General features: G+C 36.2%; 1 pseudogene; it reads right to left on the bottom strand.

Annotated features, from left to right (window-relative positions):
• Window positions 1-796: 796 nt before the first annotated feature.
• LOC149002313 (LRR receptor-like serine/threonine-protein kinase EFR pseudogene) lies at window positions 797-4,511 on the bottom strand (annotated as a pseudogene).
• Between the last annotated feature and the right edge of the window lie 667 nt (window positions 4,512-5,178).

Genomic DNA, 5,178 nt, shown 5'->3' with positions numbered 1-5,178 from the left:
TTTCCTGTGCACATCTTCCTGCATTCTCTGATGTTGAGTCATATTCTTTTCCTTCGCACACAAACACAAGTTAGTAATCATCAAAGACGTTCTATCAAATAAAATGTTAATAGCTACATAATCTTTACTTCTCCACATATTCAACCAGCAAGCCATAGTCATTTCTCACAAGAGTTGCATATGCTTAGGACCAAAGGTAGTCTTTAAATGGTGAATTCTTAGCTGTAGGCTTCCCCACAAGTAGAGTCAGGGGGCAACTTTTCCTACAGAGCCTTACCCCAACAATTTTACAGGCTAACAAGACGTTCGAACATCATTTCTAATGAGATTCCTAATAAACAAAGACTTAGGGAAATATGGATCTCCACTTAAGAGATAGACCTTACCTTCACCTAAAATACTTTAAGAGTCACTAACAGGCATAAGTAGGAAATTTAGTTTCTATTTTCCTTGGGATCCTTTGAATCTAAAGAGAATATATATGCTCCTCTATGACGGATATGCTAAGTTGCCAACCTAATTTTAAGGCCATATCTCCATTCGATTTGATTTTTTTCTTCTCCCCTTCTCCTTAGGCCTAACCACCCTCCATAAAAATGAAATGTTTTGGAATAAGTTACGTCATGTAAAGGAACTGATATAGCCTCGACCAGAAGGGCCCTAATGAGGTTTAATATCGATCTCCCATGCTCAAAGTTGCACAGTTGCATTAGCTACAACTCTCTTCTTTTTTTCAGTAGGCATGAAGTTGTTATAAAAATACAAAAGCAAAAGAGGGAGTAAAAATAATCACCTTTTAAGAAGATGTAGTTGCTCTGATGAAACTTTGCTTGATTGAATGTAGCTTTCTTACAACATCACTCATGTTCAAACGTTCTTTTGGCAATTCCATGGAACACTGGAGTGCAACTTCAATCAATAATGTTATGCAATGTTGCAATTCCTCTAGTCCATGACTAGGATATTCAATGACGTTGACAGCTTCATCTTCAATCTTTTCACCATGATTTCCATTAGTTAGGAGTTTTGGATCTAAAATTTGCATCACTCCTGTAGGTAAAGCTGCCTTTGCAAAGTTGTGGAGATTAAATTCATCAGTGAAAATTTGATCTGTTGGCCTTTTTCCTGTACAGATCTCCAATAAAAGAACACCAAAGCTAAACACATCTCCTTGTGTAGTTGCCTTTCCACCCATGCCATATTCTGAAATTTAGAAACACATCATTATTACCATGGAAATAGGATATTTTCTAGTGAAAAAGAAAAAAAAAAAAATCTTTTTTTAAAACTTTTTGTACAGTATAATAAAAAATTAAAAGTCTGAAATAAGCAACCATGAATACAATAATAAAAGGTTTCTAGATGCATGGACATATCTTCAATTTGGGAATGAAAAATTTTCTGATTACATTAAATAAAACCAACTTAAATCTTTCTTTTTTTTTGGGTAAAAACCAACCTAAATCCAGTTCAATTAGATATTACGATTTATGTGGCCATTGCATAACCAATTCCTAATTGAATTGAATACAAATAAAACCAGTCAGCTTTAATTAAGATAGAGAAGTTTGTAGATATACTCCATCGACTATGCCAACCAGGATATGAAAATTTAACAATAATTGAACTAATAACATGACTCTTAAAAGCCTAGTCCGGATCCCTTTTCTAAATCATCAATCAAAATTTTCCCAATATACTACAATAGATTATGATTCATATTAGATGACAATTGCTCAGCACAAGACATCTACACCTACAATAACAAAAATAATAATATACTGATAACTCAAAATAAAATCAATTGTAGTGCATATGTTACCTGGAGCAACATAGCCGAGAGACCCTTTTATCCCATTGGTACTGGTCTGACTGTGGGATGACTTGTCATTAGGATCTAAAAGTAGCTTTGCCAAACCAAAATCACTGACATGTGCAATCATATCACTGTCGAGTAAAATATTGTTTGGCTTCAAGTCACAATGAACAATTGTTTCATAACAGTGGTGATGAAAGTAATCCAATGCAGATGCCACATCAATTGCAATGTTTAATCTCTGAATAAGGCTTAAACTTTTCGAATGATTAAAAGCCTCCATTGGGTGCAACCAATCACACAAATTTCCATTTGGCATGAACTCATAAATAAGGGCTTTAAAATCTTTGCCTTTTGAATCAAGACTTGAACAAGAAGTCAAAATCTTCACAAGATTTCGATGTTGAATGTTTCTTAATGCTTCACATTCAGCCATAAAACTCTTGTAAGCTCTTGGGTTTTGAAGGTTGAGTACCTTGATTGCTACAATTCTTTCATCCTTGATGATCCCTTTGTACACTGTACCAAAACTACCCGAACCTATAAAATTAGTTGAAGAAAATCCTCCAGTAGCTTGGAAGAGCTCTTTGTAAGAAACCTTTAAGAGCTTATCACCTATTGATGGTGTGGCTGGAGTTTTACTTCTTGATTTTCTTGAGCAATAACGAATAAGAAGGGAAGATATCAAAAGAAAGCCAAGAACCACACCAATTACTATAAAGACTATTTTGCAAGCTTGGGACTTTTCTTGTCTTGTTGGTTCATGGTCCGTGCATCCAAGCAATTCTAACTCTACTATTCCTCCGCAAAGCTTGTCATTTCCGTTCACCGAAATTGCACTTGCATTTCCAAATATTCCCTTTGTTGGTACCTTCCCCTCAAGATTATTGAAGGACAAATTCAAACTCTGTAATACTAATAGGTTCTCCAGATCTCTTGGGATTTGCCCTGATAAATTGTTGTGTGAGAGATCTAAATCTTGAAGGCCCTTCAAAAGAATCAATGATTGTGGTATGGTTCCATCAAAGACATTGCCTTCCATATAAAGATGTTCTAAACTACTACATTCACCAATGGAGGAAGGGATCTCTCCAGATAGTCTGTTGTTGGAGATATTTAATAGAGAGAGACTTTTCATATTGCCAACTTCTGCCGGTAGGGAACCAACAAAAGAATTGTGCGCTAAATTGACAGATATTGATAAAGAAGAAATAAGAAAGAGTTGTTTAGGTATTGGGCCTTGGAGGTTATTAAACTCAAGAGATAGGTCCTGTAAATGTTGACAATTTCCAATGCTAGATGGGATGCTTGCATTCAAGTTGTTCTCTTCTAAATGGAGTCCATACAAAAGAGTAAGATTGCCTATAGATGAAGGCATTGGTCCAGAAAGTCTATTTCCACCCAAGTACAAGACTTGAAGGTTTGGAAGTTTCCCTATACTGGATGGGATATTGCCTTCAAGAAAGTTAATCTCCATGGACAGTAGAGTTAAGTTGACAAGATTCTCAATACTAGGAGGGATGGCTCCAGAGATTTGATTCTCAGCTAGTTGTAGGTGTAAGAGTTGAGTTGAAAGATTTGCTTGAAAGTTGGGAAGGGGACCCTTAAAACCATTATCAAACAATGACAATTGTTGTAACTGTGTACAATTAACCAAAGAGCTAACAAATTCTAGATCATGATGTTTTCCTGTTCCGCATTGATTTCCCCCAATACCGAACCATTTAAGGTTTTGAAGATTTCCTAGGTTTTTAGGGATTGGTCCAAAAAAATTGTTCTGACTAAGATCAATTTTTTCGAGTGTTGAAATATTAGAGATGGAATTCGGAATGTTCCTCGAGAAGAAGTTTCCTCCAATTGCCATTATTCTAAGATTTGGAAGAGTAAGGCCTATATCGTGTGGAAGGTTCCCATGTAGTTGGTTTAGTGTGAGAGAAATAATTTCAAGAAATGAGAGATTGAATACTGAGAGAGGAAGAACACCAGATAGGCTGTTCTCATGAAGTGAAAGAAACTTTAGATTTTGTAGCTGACCAAAGGATTCTGGAATGCTCCCTTGAAGTCTATTTGCACCCAAAGAAATACGTCTGATGGAGGAACTATTCCCAAAAGAACTCGGTATACATCCAGTTAAGCCATTATCATGAATAAAAAGTGTCTCCAACTTTGACAAAACCATAAGCTCACCCCGAATGCTTCCAACAAGATTGTTATAAGAGAAGTTGATTTCCCTTAGAACAGTGCAATTTGCTAAGCTGACAGGAAGTTCTCCTTCCAAACTGTTGTTTGCAGCATTAATGTACTGTAATCTGTTTAGAGTACCAATTTCTTGAGGGATTTCACCAAAGAAGCTATTGTTTCTAATGTTCAGTAGATGTAGAAACGTAAGATTCCCTATGCAAGGAGAGATGTTACCTTCCAAGCCCTTCCCTTGTAAATCCAAGCTAACAACCCGTTGTTGATGATGACGGCTGCATGTTATCCCTGCCCAATTACAGAAATGGATGGAATCATTCCAAGAACTTAGTGCTCCACAAGGATCATCAATTTGTTTCTTCAACTCCAACAAGGCAAGTCGATCTGTCTCATTCCCTATGATTCTTCTCTTGGCGGTGACTGATTGTAGCATCATCAATGAGCTTGCAAATATGAAAATGAAAACCAGAAGAAGCTGATGAAGGGCCATTACAATGAAATTCTGGAAACTCTACAAGTATGAGATATGGAGTAACTGCTCAGTTAATGTTGGTTGTGAAAGAATTTAAAGAACACATGCACTAAGGACTCCACCACCAAATGGTAGACCTTAGAAGTCAATGTATTTCATCTTATCATTAATCTTGACCTTTATTTGAGTGGTAAACCATAATGGTAGATTTTGAAATTCTTTTTGCTGATCATTCAATTCATAGAACCTTTTTATTGAAAAGACATGTATAACTTTTTTTCATAAGAAGGAAAGAAGGGAGGAAAAGGGCAAAAATTTTGTATTAAAACCAGATAAGATATTTTGATATAGGAGCACCACAATGTCTTTTTCCTCCAAAATTGCATTCTGGCATCCTCTCAAGACTTAGATCATTGTAATAATCCTGGAGAATGCCACATGTTTCTACTAGTACCCTTCCTCCATGACATGAAACTATACATGGAAAGTATATTAGAAGCTCTCTACTTAATCTGACCTTAGCATCGGAGGCATCTTGCCGATTATCACGATCAGTCCTCCATGTTTTCTACGCAGATCAGATCCAATATTAACCCCAGGTTGGTACACAATCTAACTAGCAATCCAACCAGTTAGTCAAATTCAGCAACCAACTGATGACAATAGATGATGGATCTGGAAATACATTGTGTCA

Source organism: Hakea prostrata, chromosome 10, assembly GCF_041222555.1.
Source record: "Hakea prostrata isolate BN-2017 chromosome 10, UWA_Hpros_2, whole genome shotgun sequence".
Classification (NCBI taxonomy): domain Eukaryota; kingdom Viridiplantae; phylum Streptophyta; class Magnoliopsida; order Proteales; family Proteaceae; genus Hakea; species Hakea prostrata.
Note: the sequence above shows the minus strand (reverse complement) of the source record. Positions and strands in the feature narration are given on the sequence as shown.